The following is a 17,608-nucleotide window of genomic DNA, read 5'->3' as shown; positions in this document are numbered from 1 at the left end:
GGATATATAAATTTAAATGTTCGTTTGTTCAAAATCTAAAGTCTTCAAAAGTTCTTCAGCAGTTGCTTTGAAATTTTGACAGAATGATGCATTCCAATACGCTCGTATTTTATGTATACCTACTGGAGCGCCATTTTTTGAGCGTAAATTAAATACTCGTATACAGGGTGTTTCAAAATGACATAAAAATTTGGGGGAAGATTCCTTACATCAAAACAAGAAAAGAGGTATAGTAAACATGGGCACTAGAATGCATACCTTAAGACCTACGAGCATCTGCTCATCCTCGATATTGTGAACCACATCTCTTCTAAGCCAGCTCTTCCCTTTCCACATTTTGGAAGAATGTAGTGTGAGCCAAAATAAGAAGAAAGTGTCCAGTAAACATCGATTCTAAAATCCATAGCTTAAGAGCTATGAGGACTTATTCATCTTCACTACGGTGAGAGCCATCTCTTTTACTCAACAAGTGCTCATAGTTCTTAAGGTATTTTTGAACCCATGCTCACTGGATCTTTTTCTTGTTTTTGTCCATGCTAACTCCTCCAAAAATATGGAAAACAAAGAACTTGTAGCAGAAGAAATCTGGTTCACACTATCGAAGACGAACTAGTACTCATAGCTCTTTAGATATGCATTTTTGAGCCATTATTTACTGGACATTTTTTCTTGTTTTTGTGTAAAGAACCTACCCTCATGTTTTTAAAACGTCAGTCTGAAACACCCACTAGTATACAAGGTGCCCCAGCTAACTCTGCCACCTCGTATATTCCCGAAACGAAACAAAATGTGAAAAATACATTTGGTCAGAGATGGGCCTGTGTCAGGGGCTCATACAATGGTCAGAAATGCATAATATATAAATGTAAACAAACATCACTTTCCACACAAAGGAAGTTTTTTTTAAGGGACACAGGCATGTTTCTTCTAGGGAAATGAAAATGATGGGCACAATTAGTGACAGCAGATTTGTATTCAGTGTTCTAAAGCTCATACTTCCTGAAATATGTAGACGTTAAAGGATGTCAACGGCGCCACAGTTTCTGTCATAATGGGCAGAGCAACGGTTGCTTACACTAGGCTTCAGGACAGTGCAGGCAACCCGCATTACGGCATTACAGCTTTAGGGCAGAAACTGTGGCACCATTCTTATTGTTTAAAGTCTAAATATTACAAAAGATGTAAGTTCTGTAGCAGTGTAACCAAGTCTGTCATCACTAACAGTACTTCTACTTCTTATTTTGCAGAAAAAACCATACATGTACTGCTAAAAAAGCGTAACTTTTTCTGAAAATGATTTTTGTTTCCTTGTAGAGACTGTGCATTCCTACCCATTGTATGGGCCACTGACGTAGGTGCATCCCTGAGCAATTGCAACTTTCATATTTTGTTTCATTTCGGAAACACAATAATTGGCAAAGTTAGGTGGGATACTCTGCATAAAAAGGAAAATTGCTAGCGAAAATATTGAGAAGCGCTTGACACACTAAGTTCAAATTTTTGCATTATACTCTAATAAGCATTCAGACGGACACAGGCTGAGGCTACATATTTTTAAACACATATAATGTATAAATATGTATATACTATACAAAGGGAAATGTCGTTAGCAAAAATCTCTAAAAGTTCTTGACCGATTAACTCCAAATTTTTCCACGATATTATAATAACATATCAGACGAACATAGGCTACATATATTTTTAAACAAAATGTATAGGTTTCTTGTTAACACCAACTGTGACAAAGAAAATGCTGTGCTGTGAAAATATGCGGTTTCGTTTTCTTTTCTTCGGGCAGTTTTAACTACGATAAAAGGGCATTTAAATTATTAGACGGATTGTTTCTCCCATATATATTTGTCTTCCTTGTACACAATTTTGAACAAAAATTGCATACGCAGCACCGCACTGTTTTTCTGTTTTCTTCCTCACAGTAGGTTTTAACAGAATACAGGAAAGTTATATTATGGCTTGTCGGTCTTTGATTAGAATATTACTGCGGAATCTGAATTGTCCGAATGTTTGTAATTCGATTCTTTTGCCGATTAAAACTGTGCGAAGTATTATCATTGAAGCCACTGTCCTCACTGATAGAGCAGCTGGGGATGTCTCTCTCATACCCTGAAACCAATGATTGCAAATGATTTACCCACTAATTCTAAGTGACTTCAATCCCCAGTCAAGGTTTCATTTGCAGTAACAATAATCAAGGGTCAATACCAGAGAGAGTTGGGAGGGCAGGAAGTGGACGTCAAGCAGGGAAAGGAGTAGATGTACAGAGAGAGGAAGAGCAGGAGATGGAGTAAGAGAGGGGGTGGAGGTATTGGACAGTGAGAGAGCACAGTAGGTGATGGATGGAGAGAGGACAAGGAGAAGAAGTTGGAGAGTGAGAGGAGGAGAAGATGGTGGGCAGAGAGAAAGAGGGGGAGGAAGTAGGAGAAGATGGACAGAGTCCAAGGGAAGAGAAGATGAAGAGAGAGGGGGATGGGAGAGGAGATTAGGACGTGTATCCAATTCCCATACATACTTAGCAATTGCGAAGCATTGCAATGTTCTTTAGTACTAATTTTAAAACTGAAAATCCGTCATGTATGTCTCTTTGTTTGAAAATGCTCATCCGCAAAACTACGAATTTTCACGAATTTTCCGCGGGTAATTTGAACGTAGCTTGGGGCAACTTTAGAGACTTTATTTCATCAAAATCGGAAAATGGGAATTTTTTTATCTGAAATCATCTGCTCAGCTTAGTAAAAAAAAAAATGTTCAAATGTGTGTGAAATATTATGGGACTTAACTGCTAAGGTCATCAGTCCCTAAGCTTACACACTACTTAACCTAAATTATCCTAAGGACAAACACACACACCCATGCCCGAGGGAGGACTCGAACCTCCGCCGGGACCAGCCGCACGGTCCATGACTACAGCGCCTTAAACCGCTTTTTGTTATAAAACCTTTATTAAAAAAACAATGTTACACATTGCAAATACATACTAAGTTATACATACATGAAGTTATTTAAACAAAACGGTTTGATCATTTCAATTGCGCTGACGTTAAGGAAAGACAACAGAAGATTGTGTTACTGACTAAATCACCAGAAAGAATTAAATTAAACATAAATACTTGAGAATGGCGGAAAGGAGATATATAATAAAGTTGACTAGCCTTCCAACTACACTTTCTGGACATTAATTGAATCTAAGTATTTGAAGTGATCAGATCTATATTATCAGTATTTCACTGCAAAAATGAACAGGGCAATGTGACAGCCATTGAATATTACATTTATCGGATAGAATCTTATGGTTTTAACCAGTCGATAAGGAGATTTCTATAAAAACTGTCTATTTCCAAATTTATAGTATAAGCCAATAATGCACCTTTCATGTTTTGTGTTTGGCACTATTAGACACACAATCTCAATGTCACATAAGTTCTGTACATTAGCTTATAAATTTCAAAAAACTACTCTCTGAAGTAGAGAAAGCACATATCATAAATATACTGTAAAATCTTATATAGTATCCTTAAGGTAACTACAATACATCACTATCAACACAGTCTTCTTTTTTATATTAACCAATGCCCATTCTTTCAAATACAATTTTTAGCATATTACCGAAATTTTTCTTGTGATTCGAATAGCTTCTAATTTTGTGGAACTCACACAGCATGTGTACCTTGAACTCTATGATGCTATCGGATCCTAATTTGTTAAGGACGTAGTTAACAAAATTTCCCAGCAACCACTACACAGGGTTATTTTTTGCTTCTGGGAAATAGCGTGCTTCAGGCCTGTGTATCAATGACAGCGATATATACTCAGGGGATGTTCTTGTAATCAGAGCTATTTGCTCCCGGATCTACTTCCAACTATTCATGTGACCACTGCAAGTATATCGATGAATTACTGTGTCAACTAGATGGCATTGTTGACATAAATTTGTTTCACAGAGTCCGATTGCGTGCAGTCTTTCATTGGTGCTAACTATGTTGTTAACTATCTTGTACCATGACGTTTTTATATTAGACGTGAGCACATTAGAACTAATGTTTTTCCAAATCTCAGTCCACTCAATGTTTGGAAACTGTCTTCTATTTTGTTTCTTCCTTCGCTTTTCTTTCGTTCCCGCATTATGGCTCTCGATGTTAAGTGTCGGGACTGCCTGAGTTCGACACTGACATAACTCAACTCAACATAGATAATCCTCACGTGCTGTAAGCGACTGTTGATATTCTGCACGTCAATCGGGGGAAGCAGGCTTGGAGGTTTAATGATCTCGAAAAGTTGGCTGGTTATGCTTTCTCGCGAGTCTCTTATTAAATTAACTTGCCTTTTGATAAAAGAGCAGAGGCTTTATCCGTTATATCAGTTAATCCTAGTCCACCATTTTTAGGATCTAAAGTGGCTACTTTAGCAGGTACTCTGAACACTTCACCTCTCCACAAAAATTTTGTGATTTTGGACATTATTCTCCTCGCTATCAATCTCGGTATTGGAAACAGCTGGGCAGTATAATAAGCCTTAGCAAGGATGCATGAGTTGATATACTGTGTTCTTTGAACTTGGTTCATGTATCGAGTTAAATTCTCTACAATGGCTCCTTGCACTTTATCTGCTGCAACTTTCCAATTTAAAGCCGTCATTTTCATAGGGCATGCTGTCAGGGTGATCCCAAGTGTTTTATGTTGTCGGACTAATTTTGCCCACTCGACGTTGATATTATCAAAACCTCTGAGATTTAACATCTTACTTTTTTTCCGTTTGCATTGGCTCCAGATGCTCTACAGTACGAATCAATCACTGTTGCTAGCGTGGTTACCTCGTCATTATTCCTTATAATGACCCCTATATCGTCAGCATAGGCTCTTATAACTGTTTTGTTTCCTGATAATGTTAAGCCTTTTAATGTAGCATGGACATGTCGGAGGAAAGGTTCCAGCGAAATTACGAAGAGTGACATGGACAGAGGACTTCCTTGAGGAACACCTCGTTGTATTTGCATCGGCCTGGATTGTTGACAATTCACCGCTATTTTAGCATTTATTCCAGTTGCTATGTTCTTAATCAACTGTATAACCCTATCGTTGAAACCTATTTTCTTCAATGTCTGTAGAAGATATTCATGGTTTACTACATCGAACGCCTTATAAAAATCTAAAAACAATAAAGCACACTTTATGTTTGTTACAGAAGTTATTGCAATGATATCCCTGAATTCCGCTAGATTTTGAAAAATGGTTCTGCCTTGCGCACAGTTCTGATGTTGACTAATAATTTTATCTGTAAGGCATGAAATTCTCTTGTTTATTATTCTAGCTATTAATTTATAATCAGAATTCAGCAGTGAAATTGGACGAAAATTATTTAAATCTTTGTTTCCATTATTTTTTGGCACCAGAACAATTTTACTCTCCTTAAACTCAGCCGGAATCATTTTACCCTGAATAACCTCATTTACAATGTCCGTGATTTTCGCACCTACTATTGGCCAGTAACGGATGTAAAACTCTGCTGGCAGACCATCCGGTCCTGGTGATTTTTTTGGTGGTGAGGCGCACAGAGTCTCATACACGTCTTCTTCGCTGACAACCTCGAGAAAATTTTCGTTGTCATCTTCTGTCAGCTGTGGGGCTAGGATGTCAAGGAATTCTTCCAAGGAAGCATCACTACTTTGATGTACAGAATATAGCTAGCAATAATAGCGATAAATCTCGTCCATGATATCCTGCTGGGTTCTGAGAATCGTACCGTGTTTTGTTCGAATTTCTTCAATAAAAGTCCTTCTCCCGTTTTTCGTATGCTTCACTAAATGATATAGGGAAGTAGTTTCATCTGCTGACACCGAATTTGCCTTCGATTTTATTTTCAACCCTTCCATTTGACTTCGAATTTGCCTTCGATTTTATTTTCAACCCTTCCATTTGACTTCTCTTGATATTAAGTAACTTGGCTTTGACTTTTTTTATGTCTGCTATCCGAAGTGAGGAACCTGCTGAGACTTGATCATATAGATCTCTCAAAACGGAATAGTAATACTCTATAGTGCATTTCTTTTCCCTTGCGCTCTGGGCACTGTATTGAATAAGAACTTTCCTCAACTTTGGCTTTGCCATTTTAACCCACCAGTCAATAGCAGTGGCATATCTACTACGGGCTCGCAGGCATATTGCCCATGTTTCTTTAATCAGATCTTCTAAATCATGATTTACTAACAAGGAAGTGTTCAAATTCCACTGATTCTTGAATCGGCGAACCGGCTGTCTTGTTAGATTTATGCAAGCTAAGACACTTGAATGGTCTGAAAAGTACGTAGGAATGGTTTCTACTTTTGTCACGGAAGTTACAAGATTTTTAGAAATGTATAGTCTATCAATCCTGCTATGTGATGTTGCCGTGACATAAGTGAACTCAACAGTGGAGGGGTATTTGATTTCCCATATATCCTTTAATTCTAAACCAGTAACTAATTGTTTTAGTTCACTTGAGAAATTAAAATTAGGTAACTGATCTTTTCGATTTAAAACACAATTAAAATCACCTCCAAGTAATAACTGTCTTGGTGATTTCCTTAACAAGTATATCAAGTCATCTTTGAAGAAACGTGCCCTGTCAGCTCGATGAGAACTTCCTGAAGGGGCGTACAAGTTGATGATAGTCACATCATAGATATTTAGTCCTATTCCCCTTCCGGATTCCAGTCGTTCCACCTCGCTTACTGTAATCCCTTCCCTTACCAAAATAGCTGTTCCAACACTTGTTTCGGGAGACACATTTATATAACTGACAAAACCGGGAATTACCAAATCCAAAATTAGAACTTCTTGTAACAGGGCAATATCAGTCGCGGATTCGTACAAAAATTCCTTAAGGGCCGATAATTTCAAACCGGTCGTGATTTTATTTATGTTTATAGTGGTGACAGAATAAGATTGCGTCATTGTGCTGTCACTATGTAGTTGTTTTGTAGAACTAATTTAGTTTACTGTGGTTCAGGGTTCAGTTAAGCTGTAACAGTTTTCTCGGAAGGCTGAACATGGAATAACACTTCAATCAGTTTATTAGTTACTGTCCCGTTTTTTTCTACTTCTGATGTTTTCTCTTGTACCGAAAGCAGACTGATTTCCTGGTAAACTTTCTGATTTTTCCTCCAATGATTCGTGTACGACCGTTTCGGACTGAACATTCTTTGGGCTTGGGTCGCCCATACTGGATTTTCCCTTCCCTTGGTTACGAGCTACATTCTCATTTGGTTGCGTCGGTATTTTACTTCGCGGCTTATCTGGAGCAGCAGCAGACGCTTTAGCAATTTCGGTTGCCGGCGCCTGCCCTGAGGTGTTGACCGTGATTTCAGTTTGGCCACCACTTCCTCGTTCTTTATTAATTTCACTCACTTTCTGATCGAGGGAAACAAATGGAGACTGCAGTTTTGCATCCTCTCCCTGAATTTGTTTATTAACAGATAGATTCTGATCTTTGCAATCGGCTACTGCACCTGTTGTTTCTTGCAAATTAATGCTGCTTACACCCCCTTCATTTTCTGGTACCGTATGTGTATTATCTTTCTGTTCATTAGTTTCCATTCGCATTTTGCCTTCAGGTTCCTCTGCCTTCTCATCGCACTGTTTTTGCTTGCGAAGTGAGGGAGTGGGACAAGACAGCTCGTCCTCTGAACAACTATCAGTTATCTCCAGAGGTCGTTTTTTCGGTTGCATTTCAGTTTCACGAGTAGTGGCAACGGGGTTTCCTTTTGTTGTTAACGGGGGAAACTGACTGTTATCGTGAAGGGAGACATCAGCTTGTCCTGCTGCGTTAACACCCTCAACCAGTTGTTCCGGGCTATTCTTTGGTAATAGATCATTTAAGGTAAGCTTCTGATGCTGTATCAAATTACTTTTAAGCACAACAGTTCGCCGCGGACATTCCTGTCTGAAGTGGCCGGTTTCGTTACATATATGACATGTAGCTTCCTGACCTGTATAAACAATTTGTGCCTTATACTCACAAACAGTTATGTGAGACGGAATATTCGTCTTAACTTCCATCTCTACACAGCGGACCCCGTTAAAACACTGCAGTTTAAAGCGAGGCGACCATCTTTCATTTGCAATTGATTTAACGTCTCCGTAGTTTAAAAGAGCTTCCTTAATCTTATCATTTTCAATTTCAATGGGGAGATTCAAGACACGAACGGTTTTGTAATGAATGTCCGCTCTATAGATGGAAACCTTACTTTTATAACCATTTCTATGCACAAAATCTACCTCATAGCCCCACTTTCGTAACACTTTATCAACAGTCGAAGCACTGATTAACTTGACAAAAATACAGTATTTTTCCTGATCCAGTTGCCAGATATGAACGGTTTCACAATTTAGACCAATTACCTGCGTAATCCAGTCATCTATTTCCAGGGATGTCGGTTGAACGGGACGGGATTCTTTGTCAAAAGCAAATACCAGAGTATTCTTCCTGAGGTTTGTAGCCATGGTTAATCCAGCGAAGCAATTTCGGTTAAACAACCGAAATTCCAAGTAGCAGCAGCAAGACCAGAAAGAGCGATCAGATCACAAGGAACAGGAACGAACACGGAGATTAATGGACGGACGGCACTCGGCGAAGCACAAGGACAGCGATGTAAACACTGAAGTGCAGCGCCAACAGTTAACAACGGCCACTCGCGAGCGCGGCTGAAACGGAACTGGTCTACATTCATACTCTGCAAGCCACCCAACGGTGTGTGGCGGAGAGGAAGCCACGTAGAGTTGACATTAGGAGTAGCAGCTTGCCCTAAGATTCGTCCCACAACACTCAGCGTCTGCCCTTGAGTTTTGTTTATGGTCACGATATAAGATAATCTCACGGAAACTGTATGCGTTTGAAGCAAGATGGTAAAGTGTTAGGAATAAGCGGAATTCGAGGGATAAATACTCTCTCGCCTGTGTCACTCACCGACAAAATTTCCGCTTCTCTGAAGTTACGTTGGAGAGAAGTAGCTTTAAGCCATTGAGGGGTTCTCATGGGATAGATAACGCTCTCCATCAGAGTTAGGTCGCTCCTCGCTTTCGGACGGAGTTTCCAAAGAGCGAGTTACTCTGATGTATCGAGACGCAACAAATCTCGCCACTCGATCTTCACTGGATTCTGGAGAACGCATCGTACCCAGCCGTTCTGCTGTATTCAGGAAGACTCGACCATTTCCTAGTCACGTTTACTTGTAAGCAAAACGAAATAAAAATGTAATGAATAGGCACCCAAGTCATAAAGCAAACTCAACATAATCATTTTTCCTGATAGGAATGTGAGTAAAACCAACTGAAAGAAGCAAGACAGTGTTTTTACGTTTTTGATGTAGAAAGCGAAATCAATAAATCCGTATATCCTAACCAAGTAAATTCGCTGTTAGTTCATATTCATAACGAAAATATTGCTGTGCTTAACCTTGCCACTGACGTAGATCTCCGAAAATCTGTCTCTTCGTTCAAGTAAGTAAAAGCATCATCTATTGATTCTTTGGTGTACAATTCCGTGATGATTAAACATCCGAGCTACTAAGCTTATCACGAAGGGGTTCCATTGGGTTCATGTCGGTACTCTGTTACAGTCCAGTCCATTTCAGGAACGTTATTGTCCACAAACCACTGCCTCACGGACGCTGCTTTATGACAGGATGCATTGTCATGCTGATAAAATCATAGCCTCAGCACTGTTCCTCTACTGCAGGGCTCCCCAAAGTGTATTCTACGTATCACTGGTGTTCTGTGGGAAGCGAATAAGTGCTCCATGGAAAATTACTAAGAACATGACTTTTTTCCACATTTTGACGATACTAATTAATTTTTAAAAATTAATTTTTCTGTGTTATTATTTATAGTTTAAAATTGAAGTAGTCACTGAGTAAAACAACTATTTCCCGTTTTTAAAATGTTGTTAACCTTCAAAATAAACAATGTGTTCCACCAAAGTATCAGGATTCTCAGAGTTCCGTCAGAGTAAAAGTTTGAGAACCACTGATCTACTGTACATAATGCATAATGATGTACAAATGTGCTCATATTCTTCCGCATTTAGCGATCCCTCAAGTGTAATTTGGGCACCACATAATAACTACGAAAAACATATCGTATAACGTGAAACGTCCCCTTAGAACAATTATACAAGACTGTGCTTAAACTGACACACAATATTTTTTAGCGCAACGCAATCTGACTTTCAAAAATCCCTACAAAAGAATGGCCCTGACTAACATTAACCTATACCTTTCACAAATCACTTACCTCACAAAAATCTTCGTTACTCGAACTACTGCAATACGGCGAGCGCCACTACTGCCAGCTAAATAAACGATTCAAACTACTGAAGGCACTAACTACTGATAGGGATAGTTAGCAAATGAAAGATTTTAATAGAGCAAACAATGTATTTACCTTAATAGTGTTGAAAAACCATAATATACATAGCAGTTCATAATATCCAGTATAACAAATTTCAAAACTCCGCCATCTCTCTCCCCACATCCACCACTGCTGGCGACTCACCTCCAACTGCGCAACGCTACGTGCTGTTCACATCCAGCTGCCGCTGCCCAACACTACAATGGCAGACAACAATGCAAACTAGCCACAGACTGCACACAGCACAGCCAGTGATTTTCATATAGAGCGCTACGTAACGTTGCCAATAAGAAAACATAAACAGCCTACTTACATAAAGAAAACATAAACAGCCTACTTACATAGCCCCCATGCTCCCCACAAAAAATTTTACAAATTGTTTTGGGCAGTGGCCAATAATGATTTGATAAAATTTTTCATAATTACAATAACAAAGATATCAAATGCACACACTTATTTATACAATGTTGGTCAAAAGCTAAAATTTTCTCACAGTCCATAAAGACAGTCCAGATTGTTCATCACAGTAAAATTTTAGTGGTTTTTTTTTCAAAGTCTGAGCAGTAAAAGACAATGCACACGGATGTAGTGGATTTCCATGCAGTCTTGAAGAAGTAGTGTTGTCCTTCCAATGGAAAGACAGTGCTGACTCATGACATGCTGACAGGTAACAGAGCAAACCCACAGCAGAGCCATTCGACGTTTTGAAGAATATTGGTAGGTAGGTCATCACAGAGTAGACCCACTGTAGTCCTGGTAGAGATTACGATATTGGTGGGCCACCAGAGGTGCAGACCCACTGTAGTCCTGGTAGAGATTGTGGTATTGGTGGGCCACCAGAGGTGCAGACCCACTGCAGTCCTTGTAGAAATAATGGCACTGTTGGGTCATCAAAGATGAAGACCCACTGTAGTCCTTGTAGAGATGGCCAGCAGCCATCTGTTGTGACTGTGCGGGTGCACAATCACCATCGAAGAGTCTTGCAGTTAATATAGCAAGTCCATAATCACTACTTGTGCACTCACAAAGTTTTTGGAATTGTCCTTAGAACCAGCAATGCTGTTATCCAGTCCCTTGCTGAATTATTAACACACGTGCAAACACTAACAGTCCCAACTTCTCACATATTGTCCATATACTATGACCAACAGAAAAGTGTGCAGTGAAATGTAACTAACAAGTTAATAATATGATGAACTGGTATCAATTACAATTTTATAACATAAGAATACAATTACAAAGGTACAAAATACATCATTAAAGAACATAACAATACAGGTAACATTTGTGGTAATATGGGCTTTACAAAAGAATTGAACTAACATATACATCAGTGTTACAGGAATTATTACATGAGTACATACATAAAACATCAGAATAACTTTCGAAACATCAACTTTACACATGAGCATTAAAACAAAACAGAATAAATAATGTCTAAGCATATTTACAAGGTAAATAACATATTATTAATGCCAATTATATTTGAGGATAACAGTATTCCTCATCATAGTGAATGTAGCTTAGTATTAGAAGAAAAAAAATTCTATGAAACTACACAGAGACAGGAAGAAAACAAATACACAAGGGTACACAAACACATAGTGGGATAACACAAAAGGAAAGGACAGGGTTTGTTTTCAGTGTAACATTTGGTACTGCAGTCCAACCCAAAACTTCATTCCATATATCGTTCCTCTTATTTCAACATTTGCTCCAGCAAAAAAAACATCCTATCCAAGCATGCTTTCTGTATTCTGTTCACATCCTCTTTCAAAAATAGTTTTTCTCCACTGTACACTACTTTTTTTTCCAAACCTTTTTCGTATAGCTTCTCAATGCATTTCTTCCAATTCATCATAACTCATTCTCTTATAGGCTACCCCCTCTTAAGCTAACTTAAATCTACTAAGCTCAGATGCTAAACTAAGGGACGAGGCAATGCAGCAGCACAAAACAATTAACACAAACAGCAATGACCAAAAAAAATGGAAAATTGCAAAGCAAGCTACAGTAAATCTAAATTACCAAGCAATGCAACATTACAACTAATATGAGCCAATGTGCAGCAACAAGAAAAATAAATCAGTAGTAAAACTGGCTTAGCAGAGTAACACAAAGTCAAATTCAGTAACACTATGCCTGGCAAACAGCAGTAACTATACCTAAACATGACATAGCTCAAGCAGAAAAAATATTACAGTAAAAACAACAATGCAGATAAGGGAAATGTATATTCACATCTTAATGTCTATGTAATTAAAGTGGTGCACCACAACTTATTCTACGAAAAATATTACCAAGTAGTTGAAAAGAAAATTCCGTATGCAATTCCTGTGAAGGGAAATATCTTTTTATGCTCCTTCGTTTTTTTTAATAGATCATAAAATTATTTACTGGATCTGTAGGCATAAAATATCTATATTAGTAAATTAATAAAATTTTATTTTAACCAGTGCTGCAGTGCAGCTAGAAACTAGATATTAAAGAAAATGAGCAAATATGTACAAAGGACAGCATGAAACATCATTCATTAGCCATATGGCATTTCATAAGGCAGTAAAAATTATCTCAATTCTCGTAGAAAGATACTTGTCATAATCAGGTGTGCAGATGTAAGAATGTTTCCAAGTAATGAGCGTCTCGTATTTGCGGTGCTTTCTATAAAGGAATGTCAATAGCGAGGTTAAAGACCTCCCCTTTTTTTTTTCTACCTGTGCCTCTGAAAAGGACACTCACTAATGACTTGTTCTCCCGGCGTCTGACACAGCTGGGTGCCCACGACGCATTACGTGCAGGTGGTCGCTTAGCTTTCTTACCGAAATATTTACGTCAGCAGTTTCCGCTACAGTGACAGTCTCATATAAAAATATTTCACAGGTCAAGAATTTGCGTTACAAATCTGTAGAGACAAAATCTTATGAATATAGCAGTATCCAAAAAATTTTCGCCGGCATTGTGATACATTCACGCATTTACACACATTTCATAACTCTTAAAGTACGATTCTTGGTTTCCAACATCCTTTATCACAAGTCAGAGTCCCTAACCACTACTCATTATTCCTTACCTTATTACACATATACATATTCGTCGACACTTCTTCAATATTTCATCATAATAACTACATAGCATAATCAAATTCCTCATATAGCATCAGCTTATTGATCATAAACATACCTCAACAGCATAATACACATATTCATTGTAATAATAACATCATAACACCTCAGTCAAATCTCAAAATCGTCGTAGCTTCCTCCAATAATTTCAAAACCTAAAGAAGATTCTCTGCTCATTTCAGTAGTGACATCTACCTCAAACGTACTTTAAAAATCATGATCTCATACCAAATACATCATTCAAAGCTCTCATAGTATCACAATGGTTCTGAAAAAATATGAACATTTCACATAGTACAGACAAAATACAATTTGGTAAATGTGAAGTTATCCAGCTGTGTAATTGCATAAATATCTGTCACTGACATAGTAAAAAAATGTTTGTCTCTCTCAGTTAAATGATCAGATAGCTGTGTAATTTGTGTTAGAGAAATATGGTACCGATATGTAAAGTTGTATAAGCAAATACCATATTAGCTAGGGCTGCTTGTGCTTGCCAGACACATGGTACACAAAGTAAGCGTGTACCCCCCTGAGGATTAATGTAATTATATCCTCAGGTGTTACAGATTACAGCAATGGAATAAAATGTATCACGGAAAACTTTCTTTGTAATTCAAAAATCTTTAAAAATAAATGTTTCAAGTACAAAATTAATAACTCAAATACGTGTCCTGTAGCGCTAAATGTGCGTCTTTGCTGTAAGATAATCTCTGTGGAAGTGTCGTAGTTATCGTCCTCCGAAAGCTAAGTTCTGCCGAAGTCAATGTACTTACCTCATGATAAACAAAAGTGAAATGCTTTGCGTATAGATATCTTAGTTATTACGCTTATTGCCGTGATAAAGAAAGTACTGTGCTGTAACGTATTGTTGTGCTATGGAAAAGGCTGTCTCCTTGTAGCTATACCACAAAAGTTACTACTAAAACATGTTTTACTTTCCAGAATAATTCAGAAAAACTGTGCAGATATAAAACAGATACACCGCAAAATCAACATTGTAAATTGTCACTCATTAGTAGCGTCGTGATAAAATCATGTAGCTGTCACATAAACTAACCACTGTCTCATCTGTTATCTCACAGAAAGTACCTTAAATCCAGAATGTATTTTCAAGTAAACGAAAATGTTGCATTAGAATCTCATTAGCACATCCCCTTAGAACAATTATACAAGACTGTGCTTAAACTGACACACAATATTTTTTAGCGCAACGCAGTCTGACTTTCAAAAATCCCTACAAAAGAATGGCCCTGACTAACATTAACCTATACCTTTCACAAATCACTTACCTCACAAAAATCTTCGTTACTCGAACTACTGCAATACGGCGAGCGCCACTACTGCCAGCTAAATAAACGATTCAAACTACTGAAGCCACTAACTACTGATAGGGATAGTTAGCAAATGAAAGATTTTAATAGAGAACAAACAATGTATTTACCTTAATAGTGTTGAAAAACCATAATATACAGGGTTATTACAAATGATTGAAGCGATTTCACAGCTCTACAATAACTTTATTATTTGAGATATTTTCACAATGCTTTGCACATACATACAAAAACACAAAAAGTTTTCTTAGGCATTCACAAATGTTCGATATGTGCCCCTTTAGTGATTCGGCAGACATCAAGCCGATAATCAAGTTCCTCCCACACTCGGCGCAGCATGTCCCCATCAATGAGTTCGAAAGCATCGTTGATGCGAGCTCGCAGTTCTGGCACGTTTCTTGGTAGAGGAGGTTTAAACACTGACTCTTTCACATAACCCCACAGAAAGAAATCGCATGGGGTTAAGTCAGGAGAGCGTGGAGGCCATGACATGAATTGCTGATCATGATCTCCACCACGACCGATCCATCGGTTTTCCAATCTCCTGTTTAATAAATGCCGAACATCATGATGGAAGTGCGGTGGAGAACCATCCTGTGGTACGTTTAGCTCCCTGCTTGCTTTATTCGTCGACTTCTGCGGGCTACGCATGAAACTTGACCGCACGCGTTCAACCGTTTCTTCGCTCACTGCAGGCCGACCCGTTGATTTCCCCTTACAGAGGCATCCAGAAGCTTTAAACTGCGCATACCATCGCCGAATGGAGTTAGCAGTTGGTGGATCTTTGTTGAACTTCGTCCTGAAGTGTCGTTGCACTGTTATGACTGACTGATGTGAGTGCATTTCAAGCACGACATACGCTTTCTCGGCTCCTGTCGCCATTTTGTCTCACTGCACTCTCGAGTGCTCTGGCGGCAGAAACCTGAAGTGCGGCTTCAGCCGAACAAAACTTTATGAGTTTTTCTACGTATCTGTAATGTGTCGTGACCATATGTCAATGAATGGAGCTACAGTGAATTTATGAAATCGCTTCAATCATTTGTAATAGCCCTGTACATAGCAGTTCATAATATCCAGTATAACAAATTTCAAAACTCCGCCATCTCTCTCCCCACATCCACCACTGCTGGCGGCTCACCTCCAACTGCGCAACGCTACGTGCTGTTCACATCCAGCTGCCGCTGCCCAACACTACAATGGCAGACAACAATGCAAACTAGCCACAGACTGCACACAGCACAGCCAGTGATTTTCATATAGAACGCTACGTAACGTTGCCAATAAGAAAACATAAACAGCCTACTTACATAAAGAAAACATAAACAGCCTACTTACAAACGTAAGAGCAGCTCCTTCGTACTTTACTATTGCACTCCACATTCACAACAGTCGATTAGTCAGGATTAAAATGTCCCTCATGGATTTTCTACTCGAGTGACGTCCAATGACTAGTCCACGCTGATGTCATTGAGCTCTCCTGAGCGAATTCTTCTGCTGTAACTCTCCTGAAAATGGAATACTGCCCCCCCCCCCCCACTCCTATTATACTGGCGGATCCGGCCCTTGTGACATCACGTGGTCAATATCACATTAAATAGGAGTGTCTGAACACTTTTGATGAGACCGTGTAGGATCTGGTCAAGCTTCCTGCTGTCTGGAAATGGGGAGGCTGTCTAGTTTAGTACTTTTCCTGGAAGATACCACCTCCTCTCTAGCTGTGCAGCTCGTAGTTCACATTATCGCTACCTGATGTCACTCCAGACTCCATTCAAATATGGAATAGACTACAATACATAAAATTCTCATTCATCATAGTGTATAATTCTAAAATATATACACAAAATGAAATGAGATGAGAGTGTGGCATTGTTGGTCGGTAGGCTCCATCCGGGGAAGTTCGGTCGCTGAGTGCAAGTCTTAAGCCGGCCGGAGTGGCCGAGCGGTTAAAGGCGCTACAGTCTGGAACCGCACGACCACTGCGGTCGCAGGTTCGAATCCTGCCTCGGGCATGGATGTGTGTGATGTCCTTAGGTTAGTTAGGTTTAAGTAGTTCTAAGTTCTAGGGGACTTATGACCACAGCAGTTGAGTCCCATAGTGCTCAGAGTCATTTGAACCATTTTTTGCAAGTCTTATTTCAGTCAACGCCACACTGAGCGACTTGCGCGCCGGTGATGAGGACGAAACGATGATGCGGACAACACAACACCCAGACCACGAGCGGAGAAAATCTCCAACCCGGCATGGAATCGAACCCGTTACCGCTAAACTAAACAAGTGGAGTTTGCATCCTTACCAGAATAGCTGCAGTAGTTTCACAGATACGCCTTCACATGTTGATAAAATAATGGGGCAGGGGACTTTAAATCCCTAACATGTATAGCCAAGTCAGTGTCATTACTCTTAGCTTAGAATCATTTAGGTCGCACACGGTATGAGTTGCTGCCCAAAATTTGCGAGATTTTTAAGTTTGCATCCAAACAATCAGCGGCACCAACTTGCTAAGTGCGCTGTTGTGTCTTTAAACTGCCTGTTTACCACTTGCCGTTACTGTGAATACTTCAGTGTGGATGATGTTGCTAATTTGCTTACACCGTGTTTTACTGTGTATGAAAATTTCAGAATGGTTGACTTCAGGTAACAAAGGATCCGCAGTAAGATTTATTTTAAGTTCGGTAAAACTGCATCCGAATTACTGGGCATATTATGGGAGACTTTTGGTGAGCAATCTTAGAGGCAACCAAAACATTTGAAAGG

General features: G+C 39.1%; 1 non-coding gene across 1 annotated transcript; it reads left to right on the top strand.

The window, feature by feature from the left end:
• The first annotated feature begins 16,778 nt into the window (after positions 1–16,778).
• On the top strand, positions 16,779–16,862 carry Trnas-gga (transfer RNA serine (anticodon GGA)). The gene is given in 2 exon segments: positions 16,779–16,818; positions 16,828–16,862. It is a non-coding gene; the product is annotated as a tRNA-Ser (tRNA).
• Positions 16,863–17,608: the final 746 nt, after the last annotated feature.

This window comes from Schistocerca cancellata, chromosome 2, assembly GCF_023864275.1.
Source record: "Schistocerca cancellata isolate TAMUIC-IGC-003103 chromosome 2, iqSchCanc2.1, whole genome shotgun sequence".
In the NCBI taxonomy this organism is placed as follows: domain Eukaryota; kingdom Metazoa; phylum Arthropoda; class Insecta; order Orthoptera; family Acrididae; genus Schistocerca; species Schistocerca cancellata.
Note: the sequence above shows the minus strand (reverse complement) of the source record. Positions and strands in the feature narration are given on the sequence as shown.